A 27,938-nucleotide genomic window follows, 5' to 3' on the forward strand; every position below is an offset into this window, starting at 1 on the left:
AGAAAATGTTTTATAAAAATCATTATACCTAGGAAGTGAATATTAAACGTTCGAATTCTTTCTTTAATATCAAATGAAAATGATTTCTCTTACTGAGATTGATCTTTATGATCTGGCTCATAAGCAGTTCCTCAGGACACAAAAGCTAGTGAATTTTTAATATTTTCTTGTATTGTATACCAACATGAGTTTGTTTGTTAGACCTCTTTCACATTGCTAAAGCCTTATGCAGCTTGCAACTATCCATTTCATTTTTTACTGCTACATCAGCAGCTGAAGGAACATATATTAACTATATAGCAATGCTTTTCACTGTCCCATTTCCAGATTCAGAAAAATATGACATAAATTCAATTCCTGATCCTGAGACAGTCTAGCTCCTTCAACCCTTAATTTTTAAAGAATCAGAAAACCAGTGAATGCTCGTATCTCACAGCACCTTGTCAGCATGCTCAACTGAACTCAAGCACTGTTGATCAGCTCCTGTTATTGGATATTGATTTCCCTGCAAACGTGACTAATTCCCTTCAAAAAGCTGGGTAATTCAATGTGCTCACCTCACAGTGCACACATGTTTCCCATTAAAAACCATCAGGAAGCAAGCACACGTATTTAAGGAATGAGTTGTGTTTCTTTGTGCATGTTTGTTCCATAAAATAATATTTTTCCATCCCATGAAGTTGAACAACCTTATGTCCACTGCAGACAATGGAAAAAAGTCATTGACTTCAACATGCTTTACATCAGGCCTTCTGTACTTATTTCTAGCTGTTCCAGGCACGGATTTCCCAATGCCTAATGTGGGGTTAGTCACTTGAAATCATTCAGGGCTTTTATAACACTTCATTATGTATGATACAACTTCTTTCACAATAAATTCTTTCAAATACAGCTGTTGTTCAGAGAAACAAGCTCATGATTAATTCACTATATGTATTTAAGAACTGCACCCTTCTCTAGAGAAGGTTAAAGGTGAATTTGCTGCATCTAATACCTGCAATTTAATCACCAAGTTAATTTCATATAAGAAAATCAGTGGTTTATTTGGAGAAAAATACTTATATGAAACATTATTAAAAAAGTTCAAGAGTGTAAATCCAGATAGTACACTTGAAAGTGACACTATTACCACAAATTTGTGAGAATATAACAAAAAGGAATTAGATTTCTTAAAACCAGAGGAGGAATGCTATTATCCCAAGAAAAACAGTAGAATTCCCCAAGTCAATCACTCTCTCCTTGCTTCCTTATACAGCTGGATCTATAACAGACCCTTCTTCAGCCCACTTTTGATGGGTTTCCTTGTAAAATTGTGAAGAAAAATCACACACATGTGAACAAATCAAATAACATTCAACCTATCCAATTTAAAATTAAGGTACTTAAAGGCTTCCCTACTATCCAGATTTCAAGATAGAGAGGGACTTTAATCTTGTCTGTCCCTCTCTAAACAGAGAATTTGTCCAAACTTAATTGCTGTTCCTGTCTTCTTCTGTTTCTAATCCAGGTTTCATCAGATTTAAATCCAAGATTTCTTATCAGTCACTTATAATTTTTATTTAAATTTCTCTAGCTTTTGGCTTGAGAGATTGAAGTTGTTGCACTGTGTCTTTCCCACATCCCTCCAGCTTTGCATCCATACTTTTGCTGTATGGTACCTACCAGTACTGTAGTCATTTAATTATCTGGTTTCAAAACTCTTGTGGGCTGTTTGTGGCTAGTTCAGATATACACAGATCTCAAGGGCAGAAAGGATCACAGCAACCATCCATCACAGCCTATCACAGTCCATAGGACTGCTCTGCATCAGGTCCTGCCTTAAATTGAATGGTTATGCTTGAATTAGCCTGGGGCTTTTAGGAAAAGCAAACAAACAGCTATATCAGTAAAAAAGTTACCTATACTAGGGAACCCAAACCAACCTTCATTATATGGTTCCAGGGTTCTGATTTTTAAAAATGCTTTACTTTCAGGATGATTTTTTTTTTTTTTACTTTAGCTATCATATTTCAATTCTCCAAAAGCTCATTATAAATAATATTATTAAAACAATTATAACAGGTTTTAAAAAAGGAACTGTATTCTCTGTTAAACAAGACAACATGTCAGAGAAGGAGATAACTAGTTAAATGCCATGGATGAAAGATTTCATTTGTGATAAATTCAATTCCCTTTCATACACCTGGGTGGATTCCAAAGTGATTAACTCCTTTTCAAGGTTGCAAGGCAATGTACTTCCTCCCCGGGTTATTCCCACTCTGTTTTCCCATGTGCAATGCATTCATTGAAGTTCCACTCACTTCTGGCATGGAGGCAACAGTCATTATTATTGAGAAAGTATCACCCTTCTTCTGAAAACAATTCCTTCAGCAATTATTCCTGTAGAAAGCAGAATTATGGCCTTGTTTTAAACAGTGATCAAGACAAGCTATGGCAGATTTCTAGAGAAAGTCCCAATATTCAGGTCCGTCATGTTATGTCCTGTCCCACTGGTCCTTGGCTTGTGAAAGAACAGACCTCCTTTCCCTCCTGTCCATACTTCCTCCAGTATATCCAGAGTAAGAGATCCAAAGCTTAAGTATCTTTTCATAACATATCAAACTGGAATCCAACTTTTTTATCTAAAGATTTTATAACTTTATTTTGGACAGATAACAGTTCTCTCAATTATACTATAGCAAAAAGGGAGGGAATGACATTTTCTCATCTTACAGGACATTACAAAAATAAATCCTTTAAGCAAAAGAATGCAGATCACCACAGAAACTAGCTAACAGGAACACATAAATGGAAAGCTCAAAATAAAGCTGAGTCTATCACACCTAAAAAAGTACTTGAGAATTTACTCGTCTCAGAGACAAAAAAAAAAAAAAAAAAAAAAGAAAAATGAAAAAGTATTGTTAGGATGACTAGAATGAGTTCCAAGTTTGAAGTAAACTGGGATTTTGATTCTTTAGTTATTTGGGCACAAGATTTCAAAGAGTTAAGATTCATTTTCTTCCTGTCTTAAACCAAATGCAGGTGAGCTTTAGCAGAGGTTTTAAATAGATTGCAGTCTAAAATTGCTGAAAAAGAAAAATGACAAGTGATGTTCTTTAACATCTGTTCATGCATATGTAATAAAAAGTTTTATTCTTTCAAAAATACCAAGGATTCCTTCCTCCTCTTTTTTCCCACCTCTGACTCTCAACCTCTGATGTCGTATTCTCTGTTCAGGGAGAGCTGATGGAACTAGGATAAGCAATAGCTTCATATTCTCTATAGCTTGTTAACTCCTTCTCTCAAGTTACAGCAATAGTTTATGATGTGTCTGACGTGTCATTAGAACTGTAATGGTTAATTACTAGATACTGCAGAGAGGCAAAACCTGGAGGCAACCTCTACATCTCTTTGCAACACAGGAGTGTAGGCTCATCTGTAGATGAATGGGGGTGAGGATGATGAATGGCATAAAATTACTATTGTATACTGAGTAAGACAAGCCTGAATGCTCAATATCTGGCTTTTAGCAAGAATTTTTTAAAATGCTATCTGACATTTATTTTTCTTGGCTGGTGTGTTCCTCCATTATAAATTCTCTCTATGTATTAACCACTGCCCTCCCGGCAGGGACTTGAGCCAGCTGTTCGCGATTTTGTTGCTGGGGAAAACAAAAAAAAAAGTGTGTCCTTGACATGTCACTGGTATAAATAAATATTTTCAGAGAAGGATGTGAGCCTAGATGTTATAATTTTTAGTTGACAGATTAGGACAACTGGGTTGAGAGTATCTGACAGCTAGATACAGCCTGATTTATAAAACTGAGTAAGGAAGCATGACAGACATATGTATTTATTAAAGATACATTTACAAAATTTCCCAGTTTAATTTGACAGCTCTGCCAGCTAAGGCCTCAGGAAGTCCAAGGATATTACTCTGTACATACCATCATGACACTACAGTTTCAGCAGAAGTTAAAAATCAGAAATAAATAGTTTTAGTGTCTTAAATTTATAAATTGTATGTACATCCATGAACACTATACAACTAGCATATCTTTTAACAAAATAAATTACAGAAGCTGAATTATTCCACATACTTAGTGGATGTAGAAAAAAATGCATATGTACAATACATATACAGTACTGTACAGTATTATTACTATTATATTCCAGTATATATCAGGAACAATACTCTCATAGAAACATCCTAACATAGCAATATTTTTGTCATTTATTAAATTGGCAGCTAGCCTGTACAAATTCAAACTGAGGAGGACATGCATAAGATTTTTTTTTTCGCTAGAAAGTTACAAGAAAAATATAGACATACTTCTGCCACTGAAACAATACTCTAGTCCGTCTTACTTTTGAAACTCAGCTTTCTCACCATAGTCACTCCAACTCAACTCATATTTATCTATCAGTCAACATTTCAGAGAACCAGACAAATTGTACTTCATGTTTGTCTGGCTCCCTGAAAATTAGTTCTTTTAAGGACATAATTTCAGTGTTTCTTATTGATATAACCAATCCTCTAGGAGAGAAAATAAAAGTAGTTAATAAGCTCACCTATTTGGCATTGCTCTCTGCTTTCAGCACTTTGATAACTTCAAATAAGTGAAATCATACCCCTAATATTCCTACCTGCAGTGCTGGAGCTACAAAGACATCCATATCCTCTTTAGGACAGGAGTATAGCCACAATGGCATCAAGGCAGCAACTGACAAGTGTTGTAGATGAATGTAAAATCAAGCATATGCATTATATGATACCCATCAAGGGACTCAACTGTGGCAAACCATGAGAGAGAAGCTTCCTCTTCATTTTAAAGAATGAGGCTAATCTTCGTGAAATGAATCTTCATCAGGAAAGATGGTAACATTCTTACATTCTTACTAAATTGTTACTAAGCCTTCAGGCTCTTTTTCAAATGTAAAATTTCCTGGGGGGAGGGGAGAGAAGCATCAAGATTTAGGTTTTAAATTTTTTAGCGACAATGCTGAAGAAAAATTTTTCTGCAGAATTTTAATGTCCTCTCTCCCCTGTCATTTCTGTTGAAATTCAAAGTATCAATAAACTCTTTTTAGAACCTGAGCATGCTGGTACCTACAGGCATCACATTTCTAGTGCAAATCAGTACTGCAGCAAGGCCAGTATAATCTCCATGCAGATAAATATGGTAGATCTATACAAACAGTATCAGATGTGTCCAGAAATCTCAGCAAACTTAGGCTAGGCCAGACATTTGCACTGTTAAACAAATTTTATGCTCTCTTGCTAAAGAAGGTGATTGAACCAATACTGAACAAACAACCCAAGGTTAAAAAAGAGAGACAGCCTTTTGAGAAAACTTTTCCAATCAGAACAAGTGGAAAAGTTTCTCTCCTATATCTAGCATAAGACTGCAAAGGAGGCAAGAAACTATTGGAAAAAGGTGGGCCAGGTGGCAAGGTAAAAACCAAATAAATCAAAAAACCTCACTATCTTACATAGTAAAAGTGTTGGACAATTTGAAGTAGCTGAATATAAACCAATCTTAGTAACTATTTTAAACTCATAACTCAAACTATGTTATCTCCCAAAACAAAGTGATAGTCTTGTCCTACTTTTCTGCAGTACAACCTTTCTTCACCTGCCTAAGTTTCTCCCTTAGAGACATGGCTACAGCTCTTGTCCTGCCCTGGGAAAATCCTTCACGCTTTTGTTTCTCATCTTTCTTACTGACAGCCAAGTACCAACTCTAAGATCAAAGAAGTGTTGTGCATTAGTAGACCATAAATTAGTAAATTTGATAAACAAGGAGAGAAAGCAGTGCACAAGAAACTGATACATCAAACAAAGAAAAAATAGCAAGAAGAAATGCAAAGACAACATTTTTTTCTAAAATCAATTTCTTTGTTTTCCCCAAAGGACAGCATTAATTTGTGGACTGGAGTTGTTAAAAGTCATCCCAAATAAGTAAGACCACTCATCTACAGCAAGCTTTTGCCTAATTTCAAGTCCTTAAAAAAAAAACAAACACCAGACAAAAACCCAACTCTTTATATGCTGTTGCTATATACCTCAGGTCCAATGTATTTACAATGTATCAGGATAACTGAGATGCATGCTAAGATGCTAATAAAGATGCTAGATGTAGTTGAAGGCACAGATTTGCCATGGGTGAAATCTGCCGCTCCATTTATGTAGTGTGAGAGCAAAGAACAAAACCCTTCTGTCAAGTTTGCAGCCAGGTACAAGTTGCCGGGGGCACCTCAGGGGGAGCCGAGAGCCCACAGCTCATGCAACAGTGGCTGAAGAGACCTGGGCAGGGCTGGGGCAATGGCCACCAAGCCCTCCAACACATATAAAAGAAGCCCTTGGGGAGTGCTGGCGACCAGGAGCCTGCCAACAGGATGGGCAAACCGGGCGTGGCATGTCAGAAAGGGTGTGGCACAGCAGTTTGCGCAGAGGGAAAATTCTGCCAGCTTGACTAGGGAGCAATGGTATCCACCTGGCAGAAAGCCATGGCCTCTCTGAGCTCTGCACCCACCATGACTGACGCAGCGTCCCAGACAGCTCCAGCAGGAATGCGCTGCCACCCAGGTGTCAGGCTGCAGGGTGTGCCCTACTCTTATGCCAGTGTTGGACATGAGGTGCACCCAGAGAGAAGAACTCCTCTGCTTGGTGACAGAGCTCCAGGAAGAGTTGAGTAAGTTGAGGAGTATCAGGGAGACTGAGAGAAGACCTTACTGCTCTGCACAATTAGCTGAAAGGAGGTGGTAGTGAGGCGGTTATCAGTCTCTTCTGCCAAGTAACAAACGGTAAGACAAGAGGAAATGGCCTCAAGTTGTGCCAGATAATGTTTAGATTGGATATTAGGAAAAATTTCTTCACCGAAACGGTTGTCAAGCTTTGCAACAGGCTGCCCAGGGAAGTGGTCGAATCCCCATCCCTAGAGGTATTTAAAAGACATATAGATGTGCTTAGGGACATGGTTTAGTGGTGGACTTGGCAGTGCTAGATTTATGGTTGGGCTTGATAGTCTTAAAGATCTTTTCCAACCGAAATGATTCTATGCTTCTATAACTTTCTAGTGTGTGGTTTATTATTGAGAAGCTTACTTCTTTATTGTAAGTAGCGATGATAATTTTAGACGCGTTAAGATCTTTGATCTCAGCTGATGACATTAAAGTTCATAGTTATGAACTTAACAAAAAAAAACAGCAAGAAGAAAATAAAATTTGCAGCTCTTAAAAAGAGAATTAAATTAATCTTTAGTCTGGAGTGCTAGATCTAGGCTCAGACAGCATTTCAACAGATCTCCTCAGGTTTAAATCCCCAAAATCTTCTATAGGAACCTTTGTGATTTGCTAAGAAGATACAGGCTACAACACGTAGTTAAATCTTCTGTTGAGCAACCACCTTCATCACTGAGTTTCCCCAGTTTTCATCTTATTGCTGTTTGTGTTTTTGAGCCACAATAAAATACTGTTATGTTTTTAGATATTAGGTGAAAAGTCCCCCTGTTTAACTCGGGTAAAAAGTGATAGAAAAATCTGACCCCAGATCCAACTCATATATAGTGTTCTTGGACCTCACATCCTCTTGCTGTCTTAAATTTGGATGAAAAACATAAAAATTAAGCTTTAAATGGAAATACATTTGCAAACTCAAGTATAAAGCAGCTTGTGCCATTCTGTAATCACTTCTCAGTCTGTATGTTATTACTGCTATTGAAATAGATGGCAAGAATACAACACTAAGATTCTGCACATGATTAACGTTTTATTCTTCCTGTAACTTGCTATAAACCTCAAATGAACTCGTAGGTTGGCAATAGCATGTAAAGAGCTAGATGCCAAACTGTATGAGACATTTTTTCCAAACAGCATCACCTTCCTTGGATGTGATTCCCTTTCCCTCTCCCCTCCACTTTTCTCCCTCTGTCCCCCAATAGCTGTTATAGCTGGTTGGATATTTCATTTGTATTTGAGACTTAAATCCTTCAAAAGGTCTTGATCCTAGGCATAAAATGCTCCATTAAGGGATTTTTCCTCCTTTCAGCTCCAGCCTTGCTCTTTCTGCTGAGAAATGCTGCAGAAAAGATACCAATTATTCCGACTGGCCTGTCAGCAAAGACCCAGACTGGGCTCACCCACCCATTTTCCATAGGTCCCAGGAGAATAATCATGTCACAGAGTAACTATGCACCTTCAGCCACTGCTTTCTGTGCCATATTAGCAAGTAACACTGAAGATTCAATGTCCAAGGAATCAGCCTCGTTGGCTGCCTGGTCCTGTAGGAAGCTCTTCAGCTCTCAGGGTCGTGAGCCACATGTGTCAGCCAGAACAGCAGCCCTCCTCAGGTTTTGTGAACATACTCAATGGAATGTCCAAAGGTTGTTGCTAAAGGCCATATTTTACAGAAACACCAAAAGACTTAAAATACCTGCAAAGGGTCTGCCCAGTACAGGACTTGGAGATGAAAGCCTGACAAGATTTTCCACAAAGAACCAGCTTTAAGACAATAAGTCAAGAGATGACTAAGGACTAAGCTCCTTCAGGCAGCAATCAGCCCAGGTACAGGTAAGATGAAGAGTGGGAGCTCAACTTTGCTGAAATCCCACAGGTCTACTGCCAACATTGTCCCTGACTGTATTGTTTGGGGATTAGATCTGATGTCTGAGTAGTGAAAACAAGCTGGTGCCTTTGGGGTTTGTTTTTCACGGCTTTTTTATTTCTTAGGAGGAAGGAACATGGTTTGGCCAAATCATCTCCTTGTTAACATGCTTTCATTTGTTGAACTCATCCCTATTACACCCAGCAGGTGAAAAATGAACGCACTTGCACAGCAGCATGAGGTGAAACCTTGATAGCATACTGAAACAGCTAGACATTTCAATTCTTTGCTGATAAATTTGTTCCTTTGAAAATGTGGAACATACTTCAAAAATATCAATGTGATGCCTCAGTGAACATCCCTTTAGTGAAAACCAGAGTAACGATACAATTCCGGTCACAAACAAATGGCCTGACAAAGTCCAGATACAGACAGCCAAGGTCCTGTTCTGCCTTCACATTCAAAAGACTGATTACAGTGGTAGTGGCCCCCCATGCACCTCAGGGAATAATTGGCCTTTAATTTATAAAACCTTTAGGTCCATTTTGTTCTGATGATGAAAGCTTTCCTCGTTTTCTGCTACCAACACTATTTGCTATCTATATAGCTCTTGTGAACATTATGGCATTTTGCTCAGAAAGGTGGATAGCTCTACCTGCATTACTAGAAATGGGGGGAAAAAAAAGAGAATACTGAAAAATAAACTGACATGCTCAAAGCTATTGGCAGTTGCAAAGAATACTAACTCTCAAACATCCAGTCCACTGTGCTCTAGCTATTCAAGCTACCCTGAGAGTTGCTAGATACATTGGAGATTGTACACTGATCATACATAAAGAAAGAAAAAAAGCATGTGAAAGAAAACATAAGTTAGAGAAAGTGTTAGAGCAGAAGGACTGAAAGACATGACTGGTGACATGGGAAAAGGGGAGCCCAAGCAGCAACACAAAAATGAAGAGAAGACATCAGAAAGAAAGAGGAGAAGCACCAACAGGTAGCACCATCAAGTAACAAAGCAGGAATTTTGTTTTGCAAAACCCAGCACATGTAAATCAAGAGAAGACACGTATCAGAATTTAGGTGAGGTGTGACTGTTAGCTTGAATTTTCAGGAACTAAAGACAGAAAAATGATTCAAGTTGTGTAACTGTTATATTGTTATACCTTCATTTGGCATCCTGGAGTCAAAATTTGCACTGGAAGACCTTGCTTTTACAGTTTTCTGTTTTCATTTTTCTTGTGCTTCTTTATTCAGAGTTTTGCATGTGCAAATGGCATGACCAGCTACTAAATCTGAGCCACAACTTCATTTCCTACTTTCCCTGGAGTCCAAAAACCAGGACTGGCATAATTTCTTCTGAGAGGCTGTTCCATAACCCTAGGTTAGAAGGCTGGCCAATACTTTTAACACCTCCTACGACCCCCCATTGTTTGACCAAAGGCCTTGGAAGGCATTTCTGACAGCTGGTGTTGAGTTTAGCATCCTGCAGAGCTTGCGAGACGTCTATTGGCATCCCACTTGCGCCACCCCAGCGGTACCGAGGGGCTGCAGCAGCCCACCGCCCTGGCCAGGCTCCCGTGGAGTGGCGGCTGTGCCCTTTTTCTGCTGACCTTCAGGGGCAGCTGCACTGCGCGACCCCCCTTGAGCTGAAGTCCTACTACTGTGACCGTGGCTAGAGGGGGATGATTTTTTTCCCAAGTTTTTCAGCTCCTGTTCAAATCAGTGAGTCTTGTGCAAGTGGGGCTCCTTCCTCTACAGCTAAGCGCTCTGGAAAACAGAAAACAGATGACCGGGTAAAACAGCATATGGGATATTAATAATGTCATTTCCAGACTTTTAAGGTTATGAAGACTTCAGCCATACAGAGTGCTTATTATGTTACTGTTCCCCATTAGTTTACATATATAAATGGGTAGAAAAAAAATGTATATTACATTGGAATGATTAATTATAGTTATATACAACATGTTGTATCTCAAGAAAAAGAATATTGGCATTCCTGTTTGAATTGATCTCTTCTAAGTTTCAAAATATAGAATAATTATGAATATCATATATGCATATATGTGATGTATAAAACACTCTATGGTGGAGAAACAACAGGAACTCTACAGTTACAGTTTAATTCAGTTTTATGCTATAAGTAAGGAGTACATCTGCACAGGTCACTGTGGAAAGAACAGCAAACTTCAAATGGCAGCAAACTCGACACAAAATTAAAAGCTTTATCCATTATACTGTTAGTAGAATAAGAGTAGGATAGATTCAGAAATTTGTATGAAGTAAGCAGCAATTTAAAAAGTGTGATGGAAAAGAATATATTTCGTATTTCTTCCTAACTTTCAGTACCATTTCACACTACAAAGACCTGTTAGGCTGCTTTGATGACCATCTATGTAAAAATTTAGCTTCAAATGATGCCTAAATTTTAGACATGCACTAAGAGAGGGAAAGATTATGACACAGTAATATTCATCAATATTTTAATTTATTTTGAACAGTTTCTGACATCTGCAATCATGAAAGCAAGTTTATGTCACATTTGCAAACTTGAACCAAATTGTTTAACTTAAGGAATTGGATTATGGTTACCATTGATTTCTAATTCTTCAAAGAAAACACAACAAAGAGTCACTAACAGAAATTATAGATTTTGATTTTAAGGACACCCCCCCAAACAAAAACAAAAACAAAAACAAAAACAAACAAAAAGAAAGACGGTTTTAGTACTTGTGCTTACAGGTATAAGTGGTAGTGCTATTCTGTTTACTTGCTGCTACCTGTTAAAAAGTGACACGTTTGTCTTTTAGCATGAAAACACTTCAGAAGTATCCTTGAGAAAATTAGATGCAAATGAATAAATAAGCAGAAAAAAAAAAAAGATAAATTGAAAGAAAAGGAATACTTGCTAAAGCTGGGCTGCTTAATAGTTTCATGGCAGAGTTCTCCAGCTATTAGCTGCACTATCATGAAATATGTTCCTGTTGTAACCACAAAATTTAACACATTAATAAAAACAACTAATCAATACAACAGTACCAGCAGTTGGCTATCTGTAAAGTTCAACACTTAATCATAATTAAGTCAGGAAAAGCTGACAAATAGAAGTGTAAGACATCACACAAAGACAATGCAGGAAGTAACCGAACACCCTTAAATCATCAATTTGGTCAAGTCTAGCACCAGCTTCAGTTACTTCTGTTTAAGTTCACTTGGAATAATAATTAATCCCCAATGCATACCTTTTCCAATTATCAAATTAAGATTTGAGTTAAATCGATGAATGCAATGATAATTTAATTATATTAAACCACATGAAATACACAATGAGGAAGAGTGTGTGCAGATAATCACTTGGGTGTCATACATTAAATAAATTAATAAAATAAAAATAGTGATGCATTTTCTTTCCCATGAAATCTTATGCTGCTATCAGAGCAGCTACTGTTGGGCGGTAGATGAGTATAAGGAAAACAGAGAATTTACAGCCTTAGATACAATTTCTTTTCCTAGGGCACCAGGTGCTTTAAATGACACCAGAAGGATGCTCTAGGCAGTGCCATGCTGTCCAACATGGCTTGGCATAGATTAGCTCAAAGCCTTTGTGTCTTTGCAGACTTTGATTAAGGGCCAGTGTTAGAACTCCTATGGGTTTTCACTTGATCCAGTGTAGCACAGGGATTTTTTTTTTTTTTTTATCACAGCTGCCAAAAATATGCCAGTTAAGATAATTACATTTCAATTTAAATTGGTAATTTAATGGAAAATTTTAAACCAGGATGTAGGGCAGAATATGTACTTCCAATCCTATCCCACAACAATACTTTTTGTCTGTTGCAGATGATTTAGGGGCCCAGTTCCATGTTTTTGGCTCACAGTGAGACCAGAAAGTTTTAGGACTCTCTATAGTTTTGCAGGATTGTCTCTTCAATCTATTTTAAGCCTTCAAACCTCACTTCAGTTTAGTTTCATCCATCTACTGTTTGCTGTTTCGTTAACTACCTGTCTTTATGAGTCACAATAAACATAAGAAACTAATTCTTCCTAAAGATATTTGCTCCCTTTTGGAAGGACAAGTAGAAGAACCCAAGATATTCTGTCTGCCACTTCTCTGTTGTTTTCATTATTTGTTTCGGGGCTGACACAGAAGCCTGGCAGTCGCAACATACTGTAAGGGGAATAATTTTCCTTTGTTTAGAGCGCAGTGTGTACCGTCATTTACATAATAAAATCCTCACACAAATAACAGATGGTGAAGAGGCACTCATGTTGCCACATGTTGGAAGCATGATACAGTTCCTTGATGAACTCGTTTCTCTTACTTTTGCCTACAGATGTCTACCAGCTATTAAACCTTGGGGGTTAGTCAGCTGGTGAAAGGTTTAAAGACAGGCAAAAATCTGTATACAGAATTTTCCTGCTTCCAGGAGGAGGAAACTTTATACCCTGATAGAAATGCGCAATCCATTGAAAATTGTTTCCACTAACGTGAAAAGTAAATAATAGTCTCTGGTTTTGACACTCATTGGGCTGAAATGGTTCACTATAGAAGACAGAAAATACCATTATTCCACTGAGTCTGAGCTGTTTTCTCTCTTCTTGGAATCCTTTTCCGAGCAGCAGCCGGGGACAGAGTGAGCTGTGCTAATACTGTATATTAGCAATATCAGTTCTTGGATGCATTACCGTTAATTCTATGTGCAAATTAAGTGCTGGAAAACAAACGTCTGTCACATGGAATAACAGCTGTACAGCCTGTGTACAGTGCAATGAAATAAGATCACACTATACTCCCTAATTAGAGTTAATGGATCTGCTTCTGATCCCATTTACACTGATTTTACGATCATGTAATCCATGCTATCATCTGCAGTGGAGCTGCTCTTTAAAAAGAATCAGTCCCCAGGATGACACAGAGGGTATTTAAATGAATGGTCATTTAGTTAAGTCTAAATTTGTTCCTTAGATGCACAATTGTATATTGCTTTCAGAGCTGGACTGCTGCAGTTTCAATGCAGGAGCTGGGACAGGGGAGACAGGCAAGACTATGAGTCTGTTTTATTACTTCTCTTTTACCTGAGCTGTGTCATGTTGTACAGCTGTGTGGACAGAGCAAACACTTAAAATTAGCTAGGTCCCTTAGCATCTACAGAAAAAGAAAGAACTAATTCGATGTGACGTTGATTACATCACATCTTTGTTCTCATCATGTTAACGCACTTTGTGTTTGGTCTGTGCGCGTTAGCATATTAATGTTTATGAATGCTGAGTAAACCTACATCCAGCTCATTTACCTTCCTGCATGCTAGAAATTTGGCCCATGGACTCCAGAAATCTGTTTTTTCAGTTTACCAATATATACTTGTTCGCATTTACAAACATTAGTGATTGAGAGGGCAGCTTCCATTTTATGAACACCAACATAGTGTTCAAAATAGAGAATATTCCTCCCTCTGGCTCTGCCGATGGGCAGGCAGGGCAAGAGAGGTGGTTTACAGTTGTGGACCTGCTTATGAGCTCCCCCATGTCGAGGAAGCCTTGGGCTCATGCTGCAGTGCCAGCAGCGGGAATCTCCTGTGCCCAGGCTGATTGGGAGCACCTGAAGGCACCTCAGGAAGGCCAGATCTATGTGGCAAGGGTGGCCCAGGGCATGGGCAGGTGACTAGCCTCGGTTGCAGGTACGGTGGTATTCACTGAGCACCTCGACACATCAGGGTGACCCTTTGTCATGTGTGGTGGGTTGACCCTGGCTGGACACCAGGTGCCCACCAAAGCCACTCTATCACTCCCCGCCTCAGCTGGACAGGGGAGAGAAAATATAATGAAAGGCTTGTGGGTCAAGATAAGGACAGGGAGAGGACACTCACTAATTACTGACATAGGCAAAACAGATTCAAATTTGGGAAATTAGTTTAATTTATTACTGATCAGGTTGGAGTAGGATAATGAGAAATAAAAACTGAATCTTAAAACACCTTCCCCCCACCCCTCCCTTCTTCCCAGGCTTAACTTCACTCCCAATTTTCTCTACTTTCTCCCCTCCCAGTGGTGCAGGGACGGGGAACGGGGGTTGTGGTCAGTTCATCGCACATTGTTTCTGCCGCTCCTTCCTCCTCACGGGGAGGACTCCTCACACTCTTCCCCTGCTCCAGCGTGGGGTCCCTCCCATGAGAGACAGTTCTCCACAAACCTCTCCATCGTGAGTCTGTCCCACAGGCTGCAGTTCTTCATGAACTGCTACAGTGTAGGTCCTTTCCATGGGGTAAAGTCCTTCAGGAACAGACTGCTCCAGCATGGGTTCCTCATGGGGTCACAAGTCCTGCCAGCAAACCTGCTCCAGCATGGGCTCTTCTCTCCATGGGTCCACAGATCCTGCCAGGAGCCTGCTCCAGCATGGGCTTCCCACGGGGTCACAGACTCCTTTGGGCATCCACCTGCTCTGGCATGGGGTCCTCCATGGGCTGCAGGTGGATATCTGCTCCACCATTAACCTCCATGGGCTGCAGAGGGACAGCCTGCCTCACCATGGTCTTCACCACAGGCTGCAGGGGAATCTCTGCTCCGGTGCCTGGAGCACCTCCTCCCCCTCCTTCTTTACTGACCTTGGTGTCTGCAGAGTTGTTCCTCTCATATATTCTCACTCCTCCCTCTGGCTGCAATTGCCGTTGCACAGAAACTTTTTCCCCTTCTTAACTATGTTATCCCAGAGGTGCTACCACCATTGCTGACTGGCTCGGCCTTGGCCAGCAGTGGGTCTGTCTTGGAGCTGGCTGGCATTGGCTCTTTTGGACATAGAGGAAGCTTCTAGCAGCTTCTCACAGAAGCCACCCCTATAGCCCCCCCTGCTACCAAAACCTTGCCATGCAAACCCTATACATTATGTCCCCGTTTTCTTTGGAAACTCACATGCCTCATAGCCCTAAATCACCAACCCTCAAGCTGCTGAGGTTGGTACAAAGCAGAGGTGACATATACAAAACCTTTCTAGGCAAGAAACTCTGCTGCTGCAACCTCCTGCTCCTACCCCACCCTCTGTATTTGTCACTGCTCCTCAAAAATGACTAGACTAAATTTCTGTCTGTTTCATGTCTGCCCCATTAAAAGCTACAGACTAGAAAGTCTATCTAGTATAGCTGTTAATTGGGTGGCACTTTCTTCAGGGAGATACACATATACACAAGATCTCCGCTCTCAAAAAAATTTTTTAAAAAATCCCAGACCAAACTGAGCCAAAAACTTTAAGGTCTGCATGAAAAAAGAGAGTACACTATGATGGTTTTGAGTTCTCATCCGTACTGTAAACCTGATGCGAATATTTTTTTTTTCATGTTTGGTTAGGTCTGATAAAATTGTTGGGGGTTTGTGGTTTTTTGGTTGTTGGGTTTTGGGGATTTTGTTTCGTTTTTGTGTTCTTGCCACATGAGCCTGTCCATAAGGAAAGAATATTTTAAATTGTCAGATTTTTAGCTAGCACAGTTTAAAGAAGAATTGCAGGTCTGATTATCCCATAGCATGGAGCCCTGATGATCTGCAGTCTTTAGAATCCAGGAACTACATGGTTATTTTTAATGTCAGTAGCTGACCTGTTGTCTGAAGCTATCACTCACTGTGTTCTGAAATTCATCTTCTCAAATATTTGTCCTAGTACCTAAAGATCATTTTGGAGAATGTGCCTGTATTCATCCCTTACCGCTAGATCACTGACTCTGTAGAGTCATCTCCCAAAGTGGGACACTCCTGCTTCAGGGTTTTCCCCAACATATTGCTGGATGCAAAGGAACCTCCCCCTTCTTCCAGAAACTCCCACATTAAAAGCGACTTGTTACTTTTCGGGTATCTTGGAACAACACATCAGGCTACTGTGTTTCAAAACCATCATACCCCATAGGAATATCAAGCATTAATGCACTAGCATTGACTAGTTAATTTGAAATCACTTCTATCTCATGTCATAACATAAAAGCAAATAGAGCATATCCAGAGCCACAGACTTACAAGGTTACATAAAGAGACTAGCAACAAAAGGAAAATAAATTTCCTTCATGTATTTTACATCAAGGTCAAGTCCAAAAGGCATCTCTGTCTCTCTAGAGATGCCTTACCTGACACTGATGATGTCACCAGGAACTTACTACTCCTTATCCAGTTTTCACATCTGCAGGTTATATTCATAGAAGGGAATATTATATTCCGCTCAGGGAATCCCACTGAATATTCTTCAGTTAGGAAGACAGTGTCCCTTTCTTACCTTTCTCCAACTTCTCTCCTTCACCATTCCCCAGATCAAACAAATCTAGAAACCTGAAGATTGAGAAGGGCTGAAAAATATCATCCAGGTGATTTCATTAGGGAACTTGAAATAGGATTTTGATTACTTTCCTCATGAGAATATACATCCAACTGACGATGAAAATACATTATTTTCATTTCTCTTTTTTCTGCATTAATTAGAGCTCCATAGATACAGCTATTCGTCATACATTTTAATTGTGATAAGTACAGTTCTTAAGCACAATATGCTTGTAAGATTGCTAATGTTTGTCAAACAATACTGAGACTAGAGCACAGATATAAGACTACATAATATGGATGTGCTTCTCAAGCTATAGCTAACATACATGTTAAAGTTAAACCTCTACCACAGCTCTAGTCAAATAAAAATAATATGCTTGAATAATTTAAACCAAAAGTGACCAAGATTTCTGGCTGACTAATTTAGATTTCTCCAGTTACAGATTACATAAATATCAGTAGTTTGTTCATAAATAAATAGCCAGAAATTTATTTTAATATTATGCATAGAACTTAAAAGAATCACAGTCTGAATAGCTGAGAAGTGTATTTAAGTATCTTGTCTGAACATTGTCTTAATATTGACATACAACGTTGACTGAGAAATCAAATATCTCTGTACCTTCCATAAATAAGATATCTCCCTCTTCTGTGCTAGAGCTAATATGCGCAAAAGAATGGCGAGTACAAGCAGAGAACAAGCCTACCATACTATCCTGATACTTAGGATTTAAACAGAACTTTGAGGGTTTTAAGAAAATCATTGGCAGAAAAAAGGTATTGAAAGCAACAGTAATGAGTCAGCTCTAGGCAAAAAGGATCAGTCATTTCAATAGACGCTTTGACCTGAAAAGGAGCGGGTTCAAGCAGTTGAAAAAAATTTACCCTCATTCTCATTTTTATTATCCAGAAACACATTTAATAATACCTTTTTAATGATATTTTTTATTTCTAGTTCTAGACACCTAGAAAGAATGAAAATTAAAAAAAAAAAAACCAAACCAAAAAAACAAAACCTTTCTCTTAAAAGATTATCTGATTTTATAGACACTAGCATGCTCAATAGGCCAGTTTACAGTTGGCATTAAAGGCCAGTTTACAGTTGGCATTCCACTAGCAGAAGGCAGTGCATTGTCCTGCACCACATGAGCATGGCCGCATCTGTCGTGTTAACTCTTTGCTGCTGAAAAACCCATTACAATGTAAGCCATGTTTCTATCAGACCCTTTATTATCCTTTTTTATTCTTCTTTTGAGATGTTATCTTTCTTACCGTTGGTTTTTCCCTTTTTCCTTATTCTTTTTCAGCTCCACAAGCCTGTTTTACTACTGAAAGTTTGATTTTTTTTTTTCCCCCATAGATGCCCTAAATTCTTATTACCCCCTTTTAAGTGCCCTAACTAATACTGTCTCAAACAGACAAAAGCTTCTAATTAGTCTCAATTTTAATGGTTTTCCTATTGCCTTTAATTCAAATTCAGATTTGTTTTTCTTCTAGGGGTAGATACTCACTGTCAAGGAATCCTCAGCTTCACCAGGTCTCTGACAACACAGAACAACTAAAGTCCAATATTTTGTTATAATCCATTCCTACTTTCTCTGAAGTTTTTATTGCAACCCCTAGCCCCATGGATCTCTTCTTACCAGCAGTTATTTCTCCTAAACCTGATTCTTAATACTTCTAGTTCTAGGTAAGGGTTTCCCTTGTGTACAAACCTGTATTCCTATGCTATGCAATAAAGAATAAAACAATTTTAAATGTTAGCTTATTGGAAACACTGCTGCACTGATTGTCTACCGGTATTTCCTTTCTGTTGACATCGACAAACCTTTTGTACATAGGTTTTAAAAGCCTTCAGTGCCAGTAAAGCATAAATGCAAGAATTCCATCCTGGTTGCCTTTTCAGTTCACTTTTTATTCTCCCATTCTTGTTGTCCAAAGAGATCAGAAATAACTACAAACAACCCTCTTGCACCCTTCCCACAGCTCTTATTCTGGAATAGCTGCAGCACCTCCCTAAGAGCAGTGAGTAGTCTCAGTTCAGAATAAATCAGGGCAATTTCCATGTTTATGTCTGATAGCTCTTGTGAGCTAATTATGGAACCTACAAGTGAGGACAGAGTACAATAACCTAATGGAATTTTTTTTTCTGTCTGACGGTATTTGGAAATATTAAAGGAAAAAAATTTCACTACTATTTGACCTATAAACAGCTCATTTATCTGCTGGAAGTTTTGGCTCATTGATTTCTACTGCTGCTCTTTTTGTGCTAGCCAATAAGCAGCGCTTCAGCATTTCCTTCCAGTTACAGAAGACTCCAAAGAGACATTCGCTAAAGACACAGGGGAAACAGGACAATGGAAGGGAAGTGCAAGCACTCTAAAAAACATGAAAAGATGTTCCAAATATAGTTCCTTTTTGCTTTGCTTGACTTTTATCCATTAGCACTTATGTCGGAGTAGAAGCAATATCCTAACAAAGTTAAGTGGTCTTCATGCTAACAAAACAGAGTGCCTATCATGGTACTTAAAGACCTCATAAAATTAGAAGATACGCTAACTTTTCTCTTTTTCAATCCTAACACATTTTGGATAGATCACACATTCAACGCAGACATCCAAAAGCCAGGGTCATAACCTCAAGAACATCATGCCTACTTCATTACCTACTCATTCTTCTAAACATTTTTTAATATCTTTTTTGTTTCCAATTGCTGAGCAATTATTTGAATAGCATCTTCTCTTCTACCAAGTAACTTGCAATTCCCTTTTCAAACCACAAATTCACAATCACTAAGTGAAACTCTAAGTCCACACAGCCAGTTTTCTGTATCATAGCTTTGATTGTACACAAGATGATTGGGTTCTTGTCCTTTCCCCCATCCTCTTGAAGCAGGGATTGGTCTTTTTTCATATATATTCCAGGATATGTCTTTACAATTTAACATGGGCATTTTCATCTTAACTCAGTCTCTTCATTTACCTGTCTTACATATCTCAAGGTGCCAATGAGACAGCAGAATATGACTATGACTATTTATTTTCCTTGCTATTTAAAATTACTCTAACATAATCTCCTGAATGAGTAACTTCACTGAATACGGAGTTATTATTCTTGTCCTTTTAAATCTTGAGAAATATTAAAAGCCGCTAATTCCTACCAATGTGCTAAAAATTGAGAATGATCAGACTGTCAGTGAACCAGGTCATTCAGCTTTCGCTACTCATAGCAATAAAACCTGATCATTGCCTTCCTCCAGTCCTAACAGGCACTTTCCACTTTAATGGTAGAGAACGGAGGAACTTTATTTTTTTGTAGCATGAGTTTCACAATATTGAATCAGTTAATATGTGATGATACATTATTACTGAATATCAGCAGAATGCAAATACTTTCCAAGCAATTTTGAAAACATAGGTCTCTGCACTCACAAACTACATACATTCCCAGCTGCATGCCTTCCCTCCTTTATGTCAGCAAGATGTGCTACCCAATGTGCAAATCATTAAAAGTAGTATTAAAAGAGCAGACAAGTAGTATCACAGGCAGTAGATAGTTATGGTATATATGCGACTTGTCAAAGTAACAGGATCCAAATTTTTGCGATACATTTATCCACCAAATTCACCTGTGGAGGGGAAAAAACAACAACCAAAAGATTCTCAATTTGAGGTCTGCATCCTTATGCACCTAAATCTTTAAAATCTGGTTCAGACATTTCCTTATCCATAGGCACATAAAGTCCCTGCATAGTTAAGCCTACATCAACAGGGCTGATGCATTTAGATTTCCTTTCTAATGTGTACACAGAGGTACCTAACTCCAGATGCTCATTGTGCATACTTCAACAACTTTCACCCATGCTCTTAATCTTTCCTGTTTAGCTCTGTCTAAAACACAGAACTACCTGAAGCAAAAGCAAAAAAAGAAGTCTATGCTTGACTGCTGCTGAAGGCATTCTCCTAGGAGACCAGGATCTAGTCCTATTTTAGTGAATGCATGCAAAGAAGCAGCTTCAAAATGAGGGATCAAATAGTTACTGCTGGCAGACACCTTCTTACTCTCACAGGCACAGGAGATAAAAAAGGATCCAGGGAAGAAAGTGTTTAAGTCTGGATCCTTCCCTCTCTAGCTGTTGGCTAGGCTATAAATTGAATCTAAAGTATGAGTCAGGAAAAGACTACTTGTATCTTCTGTCCCTCCACAGACAATTACAAAAGACTGGCTGAAGTAGGAAAATTAAGACAATGGTTGCTGAATGCATGCAACTCACAAAAAGCCCTAACACTTAGCAGACTCCTGGCATTGTCACTCCAAATCTAAACTGTTGACTAGAGGAGCTTTATGGCTCTATTCCTCTGCGATTTTTGGCAAGCTGTCTAGAAATTTTATTGTAGAGTAGAGAATTAAACCTTGACATGCAACATTCTGGCCTTGCCAGTTAACTATGCCTGTCTGCATGTTAAACAGTTACGTGCTACTGAAATGCAACTCACTCTTACCTCCCATTCCCAGCAAAGAGAGCAAACACCAACTTGGTATGGTAAAAATGGTAAGACTGGTGCCTAAGCTTGGCTTATAGCTCACATGCAGGTCTATGACAGTACTAAATTAGAGTAAAGCTATTTAAACTGTATTTGCTTCAGTGATAGTAACCCCGACATGTCCTAATCCTTGACCGACTTGTGCCGAGTGAGGTATGAGGATGCTCACAGTCCGGGTTCCCCGGGACTGCAGGTGGTTCTGCAGCAATTTAACTACATGGAGAGCCAATGATTTCCAGTTAAAAAACTATCATCTCCACCTTGTCCTTTGAAAAAAGCAAAATACCTATGCGTTACTAAAACTTAAAAAACTTTTAATTAGGTTTTCATATACTCCTTATTTGAGAGCCTGCTTTTCAGATATTTACAGATGTTGCACTAACTCCTCACCTGACTTCTAAAAGTAAACTTAACATTGGAGTGGGAGAGTCACCCTTCATCCATGTCCCACTCCCCCAATCCTGAGAAAAGACTAAAAAGAGTTTGCATAAGTAGTTTCAAAGGGAAAGTCCAAAGGTGTGCAAGTGCTGATCTGGGCTTCCAGCACTGTGCTTCCAGTAACTGAACTTCTGTAGGAGTTTGGCTGCTTGGGCAGCCTGCAACTGCCCTGAGGGCTGCAGCACATTCAGACCCTGTCAACACTACCCCCATGCATCCATCCTCCTCCTCACTTATCCTCTGAGACGACAGGTTGGGACATTACCACACACACATTTAGCCATGCTAACTCTTTACCTCCCATGATCCCCTTCCACCAGTTGAATTCCCAGGTTTAAACATCCAGCACCCACGCATTGGACTAATCTTACTGTCACTATGCTAAGAGAATTGAAACAGGTATTGGGCTGTTTCCAGATACCTAAAAAAATACTAATCAGATAATACCAGCTCAGTCCAATTATAACCCTAATCATTTTGCACAGCTACATGACGGTAGAAAGCAAAACACTTCTTCATTCTCTCTCCAGGAGCCCTCTAATCATTCAAGAAAATGGAGGGAAAAAAATGCACTTACAAAAAAACTGAGAGCTCTGCCCCACTGCACCACGGAGAGATGTAACCTATCAAATAAGGCACCAGTCTAGGCCATGGGAGACTTTGGTTCAATTTCCAGCTGTGTTAGGGCTCTAATACACAACCTTGAGTAAATAGTGCCTGTGCACTGGCTTTCTCTACCTTGAAAGGGATTTTGGTTGTTCTGTTTTATCCTGTAAAGCACTAAGTTCTACAGACACAAGAGGTAAGTATTATTATGTTTCACAACTTTATCTCGACTATCTGAAAATGTATTCTTCCATGCCAGTGGCACTGCTATGTGGTTTTTTTATCATGTACTTTTCCATCATCCAATAACAGATGTACTTTCTGGATAGTCTTCAAGATTGTTTTACAGAACACTTGAGACTATTTTGTTTTAATTTTATTTCTTTTGTTGCTTATTTTCTTTAAGCATTTTATCCTCAGGGATTTGGCTAAGCTATGACCATTAAAAAATTATACAGCAATATGTAGTTTCTGTTTTCCATTTAAGCTAACTTTTGTACAAATAAATCTCAAAGGATTGTATATACCTTCTCCACTTTTCTGATTCTCTCCCCATGAATGCTGCTTTCTGTCTGGGCAATGTCCCTTCCCTTTGTAGAACAATTATTAAAGCCAAATGTTGCTTGAAATATGGATTATATTTGCCTTGCTCCTAGAATTAAGAGCACAGTGATTTCCTTACCTTCCTGTTTGTCCAAATTCTGTCATCAGGTTTACATAAACAAGTCAGGCAGTCTTTCTTGAGACCAAGGAGATGATGACAGGAAGAAAGCAGACCAGAATGAAAGTTGCAGAAAATATGACCTATTCCAAAAAACCAGTGAATTTCTCTAGTCTGCATTCCAGAGAGGCCCAGACCACTAAAATAAACTTACTCTATCAAAAGCATGGTTAATCCAGGTCATGACCTTGTTTTCTGATCCCACCCTCTGTCCTTTACTGTTATTAAAGCCACAGCATTTCAGAAATCACATATTTTTACGTTTTAAATTTGACTCAGACTTTAGAAGGCTATGGAAAAGTTGAAGCCAATCACAACTTGCAAATAAAAAGTCTGTCATCAGCTGCAGCAAAAGGAAACAAAAGGATTGCAAAATTGCTTCAAAATAGTGTCTTAAAAATCACTACAGCAGAGACCTTCAAAACCGTGCTGGAGTTTCAACTATGCATCTCCCATTACATTTTTATAGGGGCTGTATATCTACGATGCCTAAGTTGCTCTGAAAAACCTCAGTCTCCATGCCTAATGCCAATAACATAACACTTTGAATTTATTGCTCAATTTAGACTTACTTTGCCCACTAAAAAATTCTCAAATTCTAAAAATCTGGAGTAGCTTCAAATATCAATCTTTACAAAGAAATAAAATCCTGTTTCAGAAACAATTCCTTCTTTTCCTTGAGTGTTAAGCATAGACCCAGAAAGAGGGTTAAAATCTGATGTACTCTGACATATTGAGTCTACAAGCAGTTTTTATTCAGTTGGAAGCAAGCTAAGAGTCAGCCTGGCAATATTTAGGTAAGCCCAAGAAGCAACACTGGCAAGAAAACAAAGAAATCTAACCTGTTCCTATTAATCACAATTATTTCTGACACACAGACTTAACCTAAAAAAATTTGAGAAGCTCTAAAGATATAATTATCTACAATTCTGCCTTCATAAAACTGGCATTTTACAGAACGTGGATCCATTAAGAAAAAAAAAATATTATGTCCTCCCAAACCCCCAAGGTTTACATGTACAAATGGAGGTCAATAGGTTCCTTCTCTGAACCTCAGTCCTAGTACTGAATTAAAAATAATTTCAGCTAAATTGCATTTCTAGGGGTAACTTTCAGGTAACAGATACTCTCTCCTTTACTTTTCTTATTCTGCCTGAGGACTTAAATGGCCACAAAAGCTAGCAAAAAAAAAAAAAAAAAAAAAAGTCAACCTTTCCAGTAAGGCCAAAACAAGTTTTTTTCTCCCCACAGTCAGTCCCTTAGCAAGTGATCAAGAACTTTTATGAATATTTCATGAATCAGCTAGTTGTTTCTCCCAGCCCTGCACAAACAAGATTCCCATGACCCATCATCACAGGATCATCACTTTGCAGGACTGATAAAAAATACCTGCTACTCCCAATACAAATAGCAAAACACACCACCCCCAATACAAATAGCAAGACACACCACCTAACAAAACCACCTAGTTAGATCTTGGCAGAACATTGCTCACAGAGGTAAGGATACAAACGGGCACCACAACGTGTTACTATGACATTCTGCACAAAGCCCCTGATTCACTTAAACAGGTATGTCTTTTGGAAGGCTTATGTATTTTAACCACAGCTGCAGCAATTATTTGTTAGCATGTATATCTCATACAATAATGAGTAAAAGCTTTAATGTCGAGCAGGATACCTATTAATAATTTAACTCCTAGAATGCTGGTGGGTTCTAATCCTGGTGTTCAAAAGAATGCATATTTTCTATAGGAGATCATGTGTAAAATTAATTTTCAGGACTTACGCACTGGTGTAAGCCCTCCTTGCTATCTTACAAAAAGACAGAATTAGGACAAAACTAACAAAAGTTACAAAATTAGTCAACTGTTACGATTTAAGTAACTACTTCCTTAAATAATTGATAACTGGTACTACCAATAATGCAGGAGAGAGGATTTTCACTGTAATCTCAAAGATATAATTAGATTGCACCAACATACTCCAGACTAAAATCTCCACAGAATATAATAGGAAAGAGTACACATGCATGCTTCTTTTCTGATCAGTTGAATTGGTGACTCATACATACAAAGAGCTCTTAAATCTTCACATCAAGAACAAGCTTCCATAACTATGAAAGCAGAGAATGTGGATACAAGACTTCTCTCATTCAAAACATTCAAAAGGTTGTTCATCAGAAAAAAAAATGTCCTTGAGTGTCAGTCCAGCAGTGGCTCCCTGCCACTATTTGTAACAAACTCTTTAATACATTCACACTTTTCTTCACCTTCAGGACTACACACACTTTTTCCCTGAAGCCATATCTACACAGAAAAGAACTCAAAGCTTCACTTACTGCATTCCCCGATTCACATTTCCATCTGCTGGTTCCCCAAATCCAAAGTGAGTCCTGCCAAAGAACTGGCCAGAAAATGAGCTAATAAGCCTATTGAGTTTATTGCCTGGGATCCACCACTGAAACTAGCTGTCAGAAGCAAAGAAGAAATAGCAACCTGTGAGAAGGCAGTGAAACAGTGGCAAAAGCCTAGGGCTGGGTGAGTGAAGTGAGGAAGCAGTTTTAGGGGGAGAATTGTACACTAGGAGAAGGATTTGGCATGTTGAAATAAAAATCTCCCAAGAATTAGAGAGACTCTGTATTAATTCCTTCCAATTAATTCTAACAGTCTCTGCCTCACCTCACTTGTTCTATGTAAGAATTCAGCATTTTGTAAATTTATAGCAAAAATTATATTATCTGACATTTTTAGGTGTTCGCTGCACCATTCTTAATTCTGCATAATGTAGGCCTGCTTCTGTGTACATACAGACAATAGCATCAGAATTAAACATGACATGTCAAACAGTATTTAAAACATACATATAAAATTTCTCTTCTTTCTTCCCCATTCGCCTTCTTTTTTCTTGTCACCCATCTTCTTCTGCTTCTTTTCCCTTTTCAGAAGCCTTCACCTCCTGTTTCCCTTCCCTAGCTTTTGTCAGCCTTTTCTCTTCCCTCCCTCTCCCAAGTCTTTTATTCACTCTTACTCTCTTTTGCCTTTCAAATTTGCTTTTGGCTAAAGTGTTCTCAACACTATTTGAATAAATACAAGCTGAATGGATACCACAGGCACTAGCTATTTCTATTGTGCTGCAGTAAACAATACTTCGTTTTTTCGTTGCTGCTGCCTGCAACAATGTATTGTACTCAGATTATACCCGCTTCATATATATAATTGTTTCAGTTAAGAGAAAGCAATTTCATATTGATTGCAGAAACTTCAAATGAATTTTTGAGGAAAAAAATGAGAATAATCTAACAGGGTAGAGAATAAAAAAATAAGACGGTCTGGCCTCATAGCAGTACACACTGCATGTACACATGAAGTAGAAGATCATAATTTTAATAGCTCAGACATACAAAGAATGGGGGAAAGGATTGTTATTCCACATATGCTAAAGGCTAAATTTCCTAGTGAATTCAGCTCCCATTTCATCAGTTAAATTAAGGAACAGTCCTAACACCCTGATACAAACCACCTTTTCCAAAGCCTCTCTTCTCTCAGTCTTCCCCTTCCTCCTCGACTGGCCTCCGCACCCTAGAGCGAGGAGGAGGAGGAGAAAGCACAGGAGAGGGACAAGCGCAGCAGTGTTGCTGTTGGTCTATCCAGAGGGGCAGGAGCTTCACAGAAATGGCTTTTTCTTGGCATGGATAAAGTTAGGATAATCCATATCTTAAATTATGAAAACAATATTTAACATTATTAACAAAATGTCCTGTTACGTGTGTGTTTGGGAGAATGGGGAAGGAAGCCCTTTAGCTCCAATCAATCTGCTATCAATTATGGGAATATTAAGTCTATGAATACTGGGCTGAATCCATCAGGGGATAACTTCTCCACTGAAATCAAACATTATTGAAAAAAAAAAAAAAAAAGAAAAAAGATACACAGGCCTCTGCTAATACACATACAGACGAAAAGTTGATGAATAGAAAGAGGTGAGAACAAAAGAGAAGAAATGCAAAGGAATTTAATTAAAGTAATTGATTTGAAAATGTAGGGTATGTTTATCGTTGCAAACCGTCTTTGCTTGTACTATACAGCAGCAGCAGAATGAACTCTTCCTGTTGATGATGTTGTTTTGGCTTTAGCCCAGGTCCTGTGCTATCAAAGAATTTTATCTGTACATTTTCTTTCTTCATTATTATAAGGGTTGCTGTAAAGAAGGTTATTTTTATGTTAATGTTCTTACTCATTCCCTCTCCCTCAAAATTCCTTTCCTTTAATCTACTCTTACGAGAATTTGGCAGAAAATTTTCCTCTCCTTATAAAGAGATAAGGAAAAGGTCCCTTCCCCTCTAAAACTACACTTAGGACTTGTTAGATACAGAGGAGGAAGTGGAGAATGATGAGAAAGGAAAATAATGAGGAAGATAAAGATAAAAGTCTGCTCATTTAAAGTTACTCCAAAAAGCATAAACCACAAGCAGATTCTAACCTGCATGGAAAATAATTGTTACTTTGCTTGACTTCTGCTGGTTTGTCTCTTCCAAACACACTTATTCAAGTCATGAATACTTAAGCAAGATCATGTTAGTTACTTCACTTCATCCAGTGTGGTCTTTCTCATGCCCACGGAGTGCTTCCTGATATAGTTTCCTTTGGACTGAGTTTTAGAGGCACAGACCAAAAAAGCCAACTTGACGCGCTATCTCTTAGTGGTGATGCAAACCCAGCCTTTGTTGCTCTCTAGAATGCACTCTTTATTAAG

Source organism: Platalea leucorodia (genome assembly GCF_965183815.1).
Source record: "Platalea leucorodia genome assembly, chromosome: 2".
NCBI lineage: Eukaryota > Metazoa > Chordata > Aves > Pelecaniformes > Threskiornithidae > Platalea > Platalea leucorodia.